The sequence below is a fragment of the Oncorhynchus masou genome, chromosome 11, assembly GCF_036934945.1.
Source record: "Oncorhynchus masou masou isolate Uvic2021 chromosome 11, UVic_Omas_1.1, whole genome shotgun sequence".
NCBI lineage: Eukaryota > Metazoa > Chordata > Actinopteri > Salmoniformes > Salmonidae > Oncorhynchus > Oncorhynchus masou.
This window is the reverse complement of record NC_088222.1, coordinates 34,194,585-34,209,729: the sequence shown is the minus strand read 5'-3', so window position 1 is coordinate 34,209,729 and position 15,145 is coordinate 34,194,585. Positions and strand designations below refer to the sequence as shown.

The 15,145-nt window shown below is 45.0% G+C and overlaps 1 protein-coding gene across 3 annotated transcripts in view; it reads left to right on the top strand.

Annotated features, from left to right (window-relative positions):
- The window catches only part of LOC135548580 (autism susceptibility gene 2 protein-like), a 517,275-nt gene that overhangs the window by 325,883 nt on the left and 176,247 nt on the right, over positions 1-15,145 (top strand). The window lies entirely within an intron of this gene.

Below are 15,145 nucleotides of genomic sequence, written 5' to 3'. Positions count from 1 at the left end.
CTCTCTCTCCCCCTCTCTCTCTCTCTCTCTCTCTCTCTCTCTCTCTCTGTCTCTCTCTCTCTCTCTCTCTCTCTCTCTCTCACACTTCTCTCCTCTATGTCTGTCTGTCTCTCTGTCTCTCTCTGTCTCTCCTCTCTCCCTCTCTCTCTCTCTGCATTTGCATGTATCTATGTGCCTGAGGGATGGAGGCCCACCATTTCTCCCAGTAGGGGGGCCTTGCTCCACTGTCCCCCACTGTTATCCTTGCCCTGACAGGAAACATGCATCACACCGGGGCCCCTAATGCGAAACACATTTCACCACAACCTGATCAAAGCTGGGCTGTCCAGACAACAAAGTGTTCCTAAATGCCATGTTTTGACCATATAATTGGAGGGTAATTATGGCTGACAAAACACTCCAAACACTCCCTCCCAGCCATCAGCCTCTCCTTCTTTCTCTCTCACTCCTCTCTCTCATCATTCCGCTCTCTCTTCCCTCTCTCTCCCTCTCTCTCCCCCCACTTCTCTGAGAGAGGCCAGACTAAGCTAGGTTAGGTTGTCATAGTATTATGCAGCAGAATATATGTGTGTTGAGTCGGCTAGAAAGCCCACACAACAAAGCTACGTTTTATTGGAGCATGCACTGTCACACACAGACTAACAAACACACATTGGACAGTGGTAGCCAGTGGCCTAGAATAACACCACAAAGCCACATGAGGGAGGAACATGATCTGCTGTGCTGACTGATCCTCTCCAACTGACAAGACTACTGGATCCCCAAAGACCACTTCTGCCCCCCAGACACTGTGCTCTGACAGATTTACCCCACTCTCTGTTGTTTCTGACAACACACGGTAAAAGGATGGAGTTTAGTAGAGTTCCTATTCCTCTGTGACCTGAAACAGCTTTAAGGGGAGCTGGACTAGTAAATCAGTAAAGCCGCTGAGAGACGTTGGACAAACAGAACTAAGCAGTCAACCATATCTAACAACTTGACGGGGAAAGGAACATGTGGTGGCCAGATAAAGGCATAGTTTTGGCACAGTTGATATACAGTAGGCATAACCACACATGTCGACTTGAACCTTACATTAAAACATTATGCCAACAAGACATTTCAGATAAAGTACATTGAGACTGAGTTGGTTCACGGAAAATAGGTCAAAGGATTGGCGTTTGTTTACTACAGATGTTTGAACACTTGCATATGTTGTTCAGTAAAATGGGTTTGCCCCAGTTCGCTAGGCAAGCCCAGCGTCATGTGTGGTCGTGGGTAGCTCTGTCTTTCAAAGAACTGAAGTCGACTCCCGATCTGTGACAATCACTATGACAACTAGAGCCTAGGGGACTGCACTCTGCGTTTCCCCACTGTAGGCCCAACACCAGTTAAAAAGAGATGGACCCACCACAGCACAAACACAGGAAACCATCTGAGTTCAGAAAGGAAGGACTACTGGAAAACATATTTGGGGGCTCAAAATGTATTTGAATGAAAATAGAATGTAATAATAGAATGTTTCACAACCCCAAGATGCCCCAATCCTTATCAAGTGGAACTGTACTGTTAATGGTGTTTGGAAGTTGAGGAAATAAACAGAAAAGTTAAGCGTATTATAATCCTGACCCTTTTTAGCAGCCTGGTTTATCTCGGGCCAGCGCTATGTGTTCCCTTCAGGGGTTCTCCTCCAGTTGAAGTCTAATTTACCAAAGTTTCCAGCTGTAGTCCAACAGCGGCTTGATGACATGGATTTGGCATAGCATGGTAGGGCTCCAGCCTTTTAGCACGCCATTCACTGCCATCAGCCCAAGCCAGCCCTTTATGTCAGCCCAACATGGAAATGTCTTTCTGTCAGACCAACATGGAAATGTCTTTCTGACAGACCAACATGGAAATGTCTTTCTGTCAGACCAACATGGAAATGTCTTTCTGACAGCCCAACATGGAAATGTCTTTCTGTCAGACCAACATGGAAATGTCTTTCTGACAGCCCAACATGGAAATGTCTTTCTGTCAGCCCAACATGGAAATGTCTTTCTGACAGCCCAACATGGAAATGTCTTTCAGACAGCCCAACATGGAAATGTCTTTCTGTCAGACCAACATGGAAATGTCTTTCTGTCAGACCAACATGGAAATGTCTTTCTGTCAGCCCAACATGGAAATTACATTAGGGCTACCCCTACTATTTTTCCTCTTCTTGGTTTACTTGTATTTCTTTGATCCTCTGCCTTCTTTCACAAGGACGATGGTATTATATTTATCTGTTTTCCTGTTACCTAAAAAAGGGTAGCACGCTCTCTCCCCTTTTTGAATTGCACTGTCAAGCAAACAGACTCCTCTCCCCTTAACCCTCCACACGTGTGTCCAGGGAGAGGTAGAAGTGTTTGATGGACTGAGACGCCGGCGTGGCTGCTGGTCCATAATGGGTCTGTTTATATGGGAGTTGGGATGTCAGATGGTTGGGACGCGGACCGCTGCCCTCCACCCGCCTGCTCCCATGCTCCTCCACTTAGCATGCTAATTATTCCAATCCAGAGGGCGGTGTCACTCATCCTGACCAGCACTATGCCACCTCCCTCCATCCCTCCCTTCGCCAGGGACGATCCCACTGGGCTCATCCCACTTTAATTGACCACGTTTTTCATGAGCGCACGCTGTCCCCAGTTCCCCGGGATTACGTTAGAGCCCGGTAATTCACCCAGCACGCCACCACCATGGGCACCGGGAGAGAGAGAGAGCGAGACGAGGGTGAGATGGTCGGGGAGACGGAGGAACATATACATGTACAAAACAAACAAGCAGACAGAGTGTTTATGAGGAGGAGGTGAAGGCAGGGGATAATTAGCAAAGGAAGGAGAGCTGGAGTTGGGTGCGTTTGATCTCTCTAATGGAAGAGCAAATGTAATTTAGCACGCTGCAAGTAATTTGTTTTAACAGTAAGGACGAGTTCCTTTTAATATAATTTCGCCTTGCATCATTCTTTTCTATTAAATATCTTTATTTTGTACAAAGTGGATCTTTTACAAGCCTGCCGGCTCAAAGTCTAGCAGGCTGGCGGCAGCTTGACAACAACTAATGTTTATTCATCTTTGCCTGTTTGTATGTGGTGTAGACACAATCTTGGCAGAGTAACTCGACTGTGGCTTTTATTTGACTACGTCCTGCATAATAAGGCTACTCTGATGTGCAGCATGACAGCTACCTAATCACAATATAAAAGTAACAAATCAGTGTGTTTTGCCATTGGAAGTCTTATTGTTGTAAAGGCACATTTACATGGCTGCATCTGCTTGGGTGTGTTACAGTCTCCTCCACCAACCAGTAAAATATATGCTACAAAGTACTACAGTTAATACTACACATCTGTAATCTACTGCACTATACTGTGTGAATGGTATAAATAATAGGAGTTTGATTAATATGGCATCATTTATTAACTTGAGAAATATTTTTTTCCTCACACAATGTTTCCTAACTTACTCTTTCATATTCATGTTCTAAATGGCTTGTTTCAAGTCATCCCACACAGTAGGATGAAGGCTGCTCTGTTTCCCCTCGGTGCTACTCACTGAAGTTTATCTTGGCCTGTCAGGGAGCTGTCTGCTAATTGCTGCTGCAGTTCCGCCCATAGGATAGGAAAGCCTCCCCCTGCATGGAGCCAGGGAGCCACCCAGGCAACTGGGCTGCTGTGTGGGTAAGAGATGAGCTGGAATCAGATTGAGAGGCCTGTACTAGTCTAGCGCCTAGTGCCGCTGCTGCTCTGAGCTGCCTTATCCTGCGTGGTTGCATCGCACCGCATGGAGGTTGAGCGCACATTCTTATTGGTCAGAGCTGTGGCTTATACAATCCTCTCACAGTGGATGTTAGATTAGGCTCCTCTGAGCATGTCTGAGCATGTGCAGAAGAGCAGCCATCTTGGATAAGGCTACAAAGAGGGAGCACCCTGTCACTTGGCTTGTAGTATTGCTGAGCATTGTAGCACCGTCATGTCATCATAATAGAGTGCAAACGATTTGATGTTAGAGATGTGATATAATGCTTTAAGCAATGCTGAATTTGTGGTTGAAAAATAATTGATATGCTGTAGGCTATAGAAGATTAATACAGAGTACATTTAGGACAAATGTGTAATATAGGAGGGAGCCGAGTCTCTGCATGCACGTCGCCCCATCTGTGCTCCGATTCCTTGAAATATTCCAATATCACAGTTATTAAGAAAAAAAACTTCCAACCTCCCCAAAGGAGCTTTGCTACAAGCAATTTCCCTGTGAAAAAAGCAGCAGCTGTATTTGTTCTAATGTGAATTGCAGTGAGGGAGTTGTGCTAGCCTATTTTGTGTCTCAGCTGTGTACTTGGCAGGGACTGTCTGTGGGGCTGTTAGCAATGACAGCTAGCTAGCGCTCATCCTCTACTCTTTATGGATCGGACTGGAGGCAGATTGTTGGCAGAACAGGAGAGCCTCTCAGACTGGTGTCAGCTGGCTGGTGCTCCGCTCATCTTCTGAGCCTCCTCTTCCGTTCTTCCTGTTCTTTAATAGAACCAGGCATATAGAGGATCTTTATGGAGCCCGTAATGATACCTGGAGAATATACACACACACACACACACTCACTCACTCACACACACACACACAAACACACACACACACACACACACACACACACACACACACACACACACACACACACACACACACACACACACACACACACACACACACACACACACACACACACTCACACACACTATGGACTGCTGATTGTTATCTGTGTCAGCTGCATGAGATAGAGGCTCTGCGGCTGCAATGATGATGGAAATCCACAGACGTCATTTTAAGCTGGTGGTATGAATATTATTGGTTCGTATTCCAGGCCTTGGCTAATGACGAGGAAAATTCCCTAATAAAAACTTGATGTGATGGGCAACGACCCACAGGGTAACGAGTGACGGTGAAAGTTAATAGTGTGCCGTCAGGTGTGAGGAGCTAAGTGATTAGAGGCCTGTCAGACAGAGCACCTAATCCCACCCTCAGCTAAGGGAGGGGGAGGTGGGAGCAGAATAGGAAGTACGCCCAGGGTTAAAATGTGAATTTTGCCTACAACAATTAAATATCTAATTAAAAATGGTTGTCCACATTTACCTTTCCTCAGCCAACAACATGAGTAACCAACAGCAAAGTCAGACAACCCCATAGTAGAATAGTTTACCTTTTCAATTGATCACCTTGTCGCATTCTATGCGAGAAAAAATATTCCTCTTGAGATGCTTTCAAATTGCAAGTGCAACAGGGCTAGAATGCATGCCCAGTCATTGCACAACATTTCTTAATGCAGTATTAGAAAAAACTAATATTTTAAAGCTGTTTTAATGGCCTCTGGTGAAAACAGAGGGTCACAGCTTTGTATTCCACCTTATTTCCCAACTCCAAACTGCACCAATTTACAACCAGAGTTTTTAGCAACAATTTTTTTTTACTAGGCAAGTCAGTTAAGAACAAATTCTTATTTTCAATGACAGCCTAGGAACAATGGGTTAACTGTCTGTTCAGGGGCAGAACAACAGATTTGTACCTTGTCAGCTCAGGGATTTGAACTTGCAACCTTTCGGTTACTAGTCCAACGCTCTAAACACTAGGCTACCTTGTCGCCCCAGTTATTTTGGCAAAGTAGAGCCATTCACATTAAGTGCATAGGGGAGACGAGCTAAATGTAACACGACTGTTACATTTAGCAACCGCTTTTCACAGCATTTTATGTTTCATTTCAAAATACAAATACATATTTAACCTTTATTTAACCAGGAAAAGCCCATTGAGACCAAGAGTCTCTTTTTCAAGGGAGACCTGGCCAAGAAGGCAGCAACAATCAATATATTACAGAATTAAAACATACAACAATACAATACAACACGATCCAGCCTAAAAAAAGCATTTACATCAAAAAGTCTCCCATCAAAATGTTAAATTCATTCAGTGGATTATTCGATGCGTTTGGTGCACAAGAAGGCAGTTTTGCCTAATACTGTAAATGTCCTGGGGACTTTAAGTAGCAACCACCTAGCAGACCGGGTCTGGTAACTGCTGGTGGTGAAGGAGACCAGACTACACAGGTAAAGAGGGAGTTTACCTGCTGGTGGAGAAGGAGACCAGACTACAGAGGTAAAGAGGGAGTTTACCTGGTGGTGAAGGAGACCAGACTACACAGGTAAAGAGGCAGTTTACCCAAAAGAGCTTTGTAGATGAACACATACAATTGTAGCTTTCTGCGCATATAAGTTGAGGTCCAACCTACCATTTGGTACAAGGTGCAATGGTGGGTGAGTGACTTGGCATTTATATTAAAGTGCAAGGATGCATGATAAACAGAATCCAGTCTCTGTAAGACAGAGGAGGCTGCATACATTTACAACAAGTCACCATAATCAATTACAGAGAGAAAAGTGGCCTGAACAAGCTTCTTTCTAGCCATAAGCGGAAAGCAAGCCTTATTACGAAAATAAAAAACCCAATTTCAATGTAAGCTTTGTCACAAGATTATCCACATGAACTTTAAAGGACAACTTGTCATCCAACCAAATACCTAGGTATTTGTAGGATGACACCTTTTTAATGGATAAGCCACCAGATGTGACCATGCTAAACTTCTCTGGCAGAGTTCTGGCTCTGGTAAAGGTCTTTAGTTTAGTTTTTTGTACATTCAAGACCAGTTTGAGACCATAAAGGGAGGCCTGCAGTGACTGAAAACAGTCTGGAGCTCTTCAACAGCCTGAACCAGAGAAGGAGCACATGAGTATATGACTGTATCATCTGCATATAGATGTAACCTTGCTGGTTGCATCCCATTTCCCAAATCATAAAAAAAATTGAGAACAGCACAGGAGCTTAAATGGAACCCTGGGGCACACCTCTATTAATCTCAAGTAAGCTAGACATGTGATTGTCAGTATATGCACATTGTTCTGTCAGAAAAATTGTTCCTTAACCAATTTCTTGCCCCTTCACTGAGACCAATGTTAGAGTCTAGCTAGCAACAATTCATGGTCAACGGAATCAAAGGCCTTTGATGAATCTACAAACAGAGCAGAACAATGTTGCTTTTTATCAAGTGCATTAATGATGTTGTTTGCCACGGCCATAGTTGCAGTTGTGGTGCTGTGCTCCCGATCTAAAGCCAGACTGAACCCTGCTCAGTATGTTCTTTTCAATTAAGAAGTTTTTTAACTGTGAGTTCACTATGGATTCATATACTTTGGCCAGGACAGGGAGTTTGGAGATAGGACGATAGTTATTAGCAGTGGGAGGACAACAGCTGATTTCCAAATGCTGGGAATGGAATTGGTCAAGAGACTCAAGTTGAAAATGTGAGCCACAGGTTCAGTAATAATACCAGCTGCTATCTTTAAGAGGTAGGGTTTACGTGCAGTAACAGGATAAAATATAATTTGCCAATGACTTCAAACCAAAGACTTCCGATTAACTGAATTGTACTTTTTTAAATGTTTAACTACCTTTTTTTAATTAGCATATCCTTCTAGTCAGATTTCATCAGATACATTCTATTATAAGTTGAAGTCTTTATACATGAACCTGAACACATGCAGGAAATGAGGCTGATATTGACATAATCACAGTATGCATGTGACCTGTGTCTGTGTGTTAGAATAGATTGCTGCAGTAAAGATGCCAACTGACATCAATGCTAATTAATGTATGCCATGTGTGTACTAATTAAAATTCACACCAAGTGGACCTGTCACAGGGGACGTGATAAAATGGCGCAAACAATACAATTTGATGTATGTAATTGTCTCAAAATCCTTCCATTCAGCTTTGATTAAGCCAGCATCTGCTTGGCGCCCCAACTCCCCAACTAGGTTACGTTGGACAAGACAGGAAAACGGGGTGCAGGTGTGATGCTGTGTGTGTGTGTGTGTGTTTGTGCGTGTGTTTGTGTTTGTGCGTGTGTGTCTGAGTGTGTGTTTCTATTTAAATCCTTTAACCTTCAGTAAATGCTTCCCACCTTGAGGCACCCCCTACACACCTCACCGCACCACCCTTCCCCACACCGTGACTGAGAGAACCATGTTGAGATGCCTCTTCACACCTCACCACACCACCCTGCCCCACACCGTGACTGAGAGAACCATGTTGAGATGCCTCTTCACTCTGAGATGTTGAACTTGGAGTTTGTGTGTAACAGATGGATTTGTTGCCTGCTGATAGAGAAGCGGAGTGCCCTCCCCCCTCCACCTCCCCTCCTCCCCCTCCCAGTCCCTGGTAGGGTGGGCGGGCGGGGGCTGGCAGGCGGGGCCCACCCCTGTAGATCAGCTGAGTGCTGTGCCCTGCGGCACCATCTGTCTGTGCCAAGCACCACTTCAGGGCTCTGTCGGCACATCTGCTGAGGAGAGCAGCTTAACTGACAAGTTATTTTAAAGAATGACACCACCTCCTCCCGACATGCACGCAGATACCAACACACACACGTGCACCCACAGACACACGTCTACACCTTCTCTACCCCCGCAGCCCATCTTTTTACCCCAGGCGAAATATGTCTGTGTAAGGTGTGTGTGTGTATGATTCCCCTTTGCAAAGAGGTGCCTTCCTTTCAAGCATTCACCTTTTACACTTCTGAGCTGACACCTCCAAATGGAATCCCTTTACACACACAGATCCCGCTCTCTAATTTGCCATTATTGGTGTTGTTCTAATGTAAACCACAAGAGATGAACCAATATAGACATAATAATAAAAAATAACCTCATCCAAGAAAGTTATGTCTCTCTCTCGAATGCTCTTTCAATAAGCCTGGGCAGATTCCAGAGGAAAACAACTTTAAAGGAATGCGCCTAATATTGCACTCTCGGGTATTGAAACCAGAGGTCATAGACTATAAAGCTCTTATTATTTTATAGAGGGTGATTTTTTTCCACCCTCTCTCCATCCCTCCTGTATTCCAATGCGTTCAGTTTGCGGTCAAAATGAATGTTGTCTGGATAAAGTTGTACATTTGAAAGAAAATTGCTTTCAGATGTTGGCCTGCTGCAATTGGATAGGGGTGGACGGGCGGGCGGGCGGACAGGCGATCTGGCGAGTGGATCGGGCCTGGTTATATTGGGCCAGACAGCAGACAGCTCCTCCCTCTCCGTTCTCTCACTCTGACGGGAGGGACACACTTGGCCAGTGGAAGAGACATTAGCCTTATGTCACTGTGGCTGTGATGCAGACTGTCTGAAGCACTCCAGCTAGTAGGTGTGGTTGTCATTTTGTCTCTATACATTATATGACAGCTAGACATCAAGCAGATGCTGGGGAAATTAGCTGTTAGATGCCATCGCTACAGACCTTGGCTTTATTTTAATGACCCACCCTAGTCAGACATGTCATGTTGAATTTCCTTCCATTTGGGAACCCAGTGTTTTTGTAAAACTGTCTTTTTAAGAATATATTGTCGGGGAAATGCAAGGTTTTTCAATGTTTTTTCTGGATTAGGAACATGGAGATAAAATTACCTGAGGTCTGGGTTTATTTTAAATGCATTCCACCTTGATCACTTTAGCGTGATTCGCTAGTGCGGTTGGTATCATTTAGCTGTTAATGTAAGTATGTGAAACAAATTAGCCTGATTTAGATTAAGAGTTATTAGCATAAATAATGTTTACCGGTATATTGTGCCGTTCAGTTCACACCCAATATTCCTTTGAGTTAGAAGCTAAAGTTACAGTTGGGCTTTGTCATTGAGATCTATGGTAGCCTAATGGCCAGAGTACCTGGAGGAAGTGGACGCTTGATTTGATTTGCACATGCCTTTTGTATGCCTGTCTGGAGAAGCCTGTCTGACTGGACAGTATATCTGCTTCCTACCTCCAAGACGGATGGCCCAGTGTCCTGTTGTCGACAATGAGAAAAACTCTCTTTCTCTTCCTTCCTCTCTCTCCTTTATTTCCTCTCTCTTTCTCTCTGTCGGAAGTGAAGGTATTATCATAATAGCTAGACATTTGAATTAGCAATCCACTCTCTCAATTTTATTTTGATAGAAACTAATTTGTAAGTCTGTCCTGTTGGCCCAGTCTGCTCCAGTCCTCAGTCCTGACTGTGATCCATGTGTTGTAAACCCTGAGCTCATCAGTCTCCCCCTACTACCAGGGTGGATTTGCCATTTTCTGTTCCTCAGCTCACAGTGGTGGTACTGGGACAGGGACAGACTGGCAGGCTGGCAGACTGTGCCCTGCGTGGGCATGGGGATGTGAGAATGAGCATGGCACGGATCCCTGCCATCTTCACCACCATCACCTCTATTCCCTGTGAATAACACGCCAGTGCCCAGCCCAGTGGTAGGCCCGGCACACCGCCATATTGTGGGAGGGAAGCATGAGGAGGCAGGGAGTTAAGGGGAGGGAGGGGCGGGGGGGGCGCAGGCCCGGACTCAGACGCCTCCATGGCAGGCAGGCTTCCCTTCCGCTCTGCAGGGAGGAGCGCGGGGCTCGAAGATGGCAATCAAGCCTTGATTTGCCAACACATTTCCAATGATTAAAATGTAATTAGCACAAGCGAGCGCCTCCTCCCTAGCTAATTTCCATGCACACTGTGACAGGCAGGCGGTCGGCGGCGCCTGGGCCCCAGCAGCAGATGGAAGAGCAGGCAGCGGGAGGGGAAAAAACCATTTTGCCATGCGACTGTTTGCATCAGAAAACCATCAGGACGCGCAGCTTTACTCTGGGAGGGACCAAAAAGGAAGAGGAGCCCTTGACAGCGGCACATCAAAGTGGCACCGTCTGAGATGACTCTGGCAATGGCTTTTCACGTTTCAAGTTTTAATGTCTCATGCACAAGTACAGTGAAATGCCTTTCTTGCAAACTCAAAACCAAACAATGCAATAATCATTAACAATATAATACTAGAACAAAACAAACGAGAAATAAGAAATATGAAATACACAGGGTAAGTAAGTAAGCATACTGTATACAGGAAATACATACAAAGCCAGTTCCAATACCATATTTTTTGCAGGGATACTGGAGTGATGGAGGTAGATATGTATAGGGGTAAGGTGATTAGGCAACAGGATATAAGATAAACAGAGTATCAGCAGCTTGTATGTGAGTGGGTGTACGTGTATGTAGAGTCAGCATAAATGTATGTGCATATTATATGAGTGAGCAAATGATGGAGTGAGTGTTTGTGTGTGTGTGTTGGAGTGACAGTGTGTGTGAGTATGTAGTGCTCTGTGAGTGTGTAGTGCCCTGTGAGCGTGTAGTGCCCTGTGAGTGTGTAGGGCCCTGTGAGTGTGCATAGAGACAAAATCCTGAAATAAAAGGTCAATAAGATACAAGGTAAACTCGGTCCGTGTAGCTATTTTGATAGCTATATATCAGTCGTATTGCTTGGGGATAGAAGCAGTTCAAGAGCCTATTGGTGTCAGACCTGATGCACCGGCACCTCTTGCCGTGCGGCAGCAGAGAAAACCGTCTATGGCTTGGGAGGTTAGGGTCTTTGACGATTTTCCGGACCTTCTTTAAACCGCCTGATATAGAGGTCCTTGATGGCAGGGAGCTCGGCCCCAGTGATGTACTGTGCTGTCCGCCTGCCATCCTTCATGCTGCTGTCCCACTAGCTTCCAGGCGGGCAGGCAGACAGACAGGCCTTTCTATTTATCCTTTATTTAACCAGGAAGTCCCTCAGCTTTAACCCCTTCAGTGATTCTGCAGGAAATGTGTCCCAGGATGATAACCATCCCCAGTCCTCAGCTCCACTGGCCCTTTAAAAGAAGCAGATATCAACGGTTACTGTCATAAATTCTAGGGTCATGGACAGTGACCAGCGGCACCTCGGGCTAATACCAGACTAGGGATGGCATGGCACAATGCCCATCCATGTTGAAGAAGTTGACATTTGAGAGAATATTAGATCAGAGGCTAGTGCTGATGTTAGAGACGTGAAATTAGAATAAACCCCCTTCAGCATGCCTCTCTGAATGTTCGTTGAGGAATGATATTTATTTGATTGACGTAGCATCTGTTTGCATTTGATAAACAGTGCATTTGGAACCACATATTCCACGATTTCAGATTCTATGCCTAAATGTTTTGTATCTGAGTATGGCGTGCATCTCTCTCACGCATCTCTGTTTGATGTGGTGGGCAAGACTCCTTATGACAATAGTTGTTTCTGTTGGGGAGTTTGGCAGAGCTAGACACAGACAGACACTGCTGTTGCTTATGAGAGGAGAGCAGAGCAGAGCTTGCTGAAACATTGACAATTCAGGACATCTCTCCTCATGTTCCCTGTCTGTTCTCTGTCTCCTATGTCTATTGGGCTGATATTACTCTCAGCTGGAGTCTACAGAGGCTTACGGACACACAATCATTTTCTCCTACTCTGAGTCCGATATAAACAACAGCCTTGATGCTTGGACACATTGTAGGGAATGTGTAAGTGCACTCAGCCAAATGGAGGGGTGTAGGTGGTGGGAGAAGGGGTCATGGAGGGGCAGTCGGGGTAATCAGAGGTTCACCGGATACAGGGCAACATCAACAGCTCTTAGCGCTGAGGGTAATGTTTGACAATCCTCTGTTACTTAACCTATACACTGAGGTCTGGGGACTGGGTTATACAGTATAATGCTAGGGCTGTGTGAATACCACTGGGCCTGGCTAGAGTATTGCTTTCTAGGGCTACTGCCCTCCTGTGTTTTTTTTTTAACATATTCATGCCCTAGTTTTTTTTGTTTTCCTTCTGAAATAGTTTTTGCTGTTATTTCTCCTATTCCAGTACTGTTTTTATATTGCACTAGATTTCACTGCTTTTGCTAGTATACTATACCTACTCCTTTTCATGAGCAATCATCATTTAAAACCCTTTCAACTAATTATAATGTATACTGAACAAAAATATAAACACAACATGCAACCATTTCAATGGGTTTTACTGAGTTACAGTTCATATAAGGAAATGTCAAATTCCATAAATGATGTTGGAGGCGGCTTATAGTAAAGAAATTAACATTCAATTCTCTGGCAACAGCGCTGGTGGACATTCCTGCAGTCAGCATGCCAATTGCACTCTCCCTCAAAACATCTGTGGCATTGTGTTGTGTGACAAAACTGCACATTTTAGCTTGGCCTTTTATTGTCCCCAGCAAAAGGTGCTGTTTAATCAGCTTCTTGATAAGCCACGTCTGTCAGGTGGATCTTGGCAAAGGAGAAATGCTCACTAACAGGGATGTAAACAAATTTGTGCACGACATTTGAGAGAAATAAGCTTGTTGTGCGTATGGTACATTTCTGGGATCTTTTATTTCAGCTAATGAAACATGGGACCAAGACTTTACACGTTGTGTTTATATGTTGTTCAGTATAGAATAATGTAATATAATAATGATATAAAATGTCTACCTGTCATGTCTGTAATCATCCAACTTTCAAATGTGCAACCATAACAGTACTGTAGTTGAGATGTGTCATAATCTGTGGCTCACAGTGATACTATCTAGCTCTCTACTGTGCCTCTGTATTTCAACATGGGACTCAGTATATGGAAAAGAACACAGTAGAATTGCCAATGATGGTGCTCCTCTCTCCGAGTCACACTGCATAACTGCATATTAACGCACCATGATCACTAATCAGTGACTGACGGCTCCCTATGTCAGAGATGTTTTTATCTTTTTAGTGTTATTATTTTTGGTTGCTTTTCCCGGTGTAGTGCAGTGAGTGTGAGGGAGCGTGGCGTCTTGTGCTTAAAGGACGTACAAATTGCCTGCCCTTGCCTGTCAGTCTTGATCTCAGGCTTTCTTACTTTGCTCATTATAAAGGTATTTCCATTTTATTACGTTTTCTCTTTTTCCTCTCTCCCACTCCCCTTTGTACGGCGGAGAAATTAGCATACCTCTATTCTCGGGGAAAGAAGTAATGACAGCAATGTATTTTTCTCTTCTCTTCCCCCACTAGCTGTGTGAGTCTTGTGTAGTGGCACCTACAGAAGCGACAGGCGAAGAGATGAGAAGCGAAAGAGAGCAGTTGATTAAATCATCATCAAGTCGTGCCGCTAGAAAGTCAATTCTGCTCGCCGTCTACAATGATATCCTTTTATCTTAAAGTAATGAGCTATGGCACTTTTGCATCGGGTAATACGATGACTTCTATTAGCGTGTTCCATTTGCTCCACAAGCAAGGCCAAGTCATTCCAGCCTGCTTCTATCTCGGCAATCAGAGCAATTGGCTGCACAGGCAGGCAGAGGAATGGAAGGGGGGGAAGAAAAGAAACAAGAGAAAGAACGAAAGACAGAAAGCCTGGAGGCGTTTTTATGGATCACAACACAGTGGAAAAAAGAAATGTCCCCATTATTTGAACTCCTCGCCTGCCTGTCTGCTCTGCTTGGTGTGCTCTGCACAGAGACTGCAGGGACTAATGAGTCCTGGGTCACATTACTCTCGTCACAGTCTGAAGGCTTAAACACATGGAAGTAGTTCAGACAGTAATACAACTCATCATATCCTGTATGCTCTTGCATTAACTCTGTGTGGGACTCTGTTGCTCTGTACCGTGCCGTGAGAGATGCGCCGACAGACACCTTTATTCACTTACTGGAGTAAATATATACACGTAGTTACAGTTAGCATGCATGGTTTGTAGAACATGCATTGTTGTATGTAATAGCGTACATTAGCCTTGTTTATGTTTCCAGCTGACAGGCTATGTAGCCTACATTTGGCTGTTGGCTTGGCTCTCTGTGTACTGTGTATTAACGCAGGGGGGAGGAAGGAGTGATAGAGAGAGAGTGTTTTCTCAGTGCGTTTATTGCCTCTGCATAATTTATGAGGTGCTGGAGCTGACCGTCATGGCAGTGTGCCGGGGGCTGGCCCCTGGGGCTGTGTGGTACAGGCCCGAAAATTGGATGCCCTGCTCCTGCTGAGCTCACAGTGCAGTGCGGGCCCCTCTCCCTCTCCACTGGTCGAGTCAGCCAGGGGAATACAGAGCCAGAGGCCCAGCCTGCCTTCTACCTTTGAACTCAGCAGGCAGCAGGGATCCGGCTCAACAGAAAATAAAAAATAAAAAGCACCAGGCTTAGGCAGGCAGGGGCCCGGCCCCCACCGTGGCCTGGCTCCCAGCGCTGTCAGTCAATCACCCCATACTGTGCTGGCACAGGGATAAACCCTCTG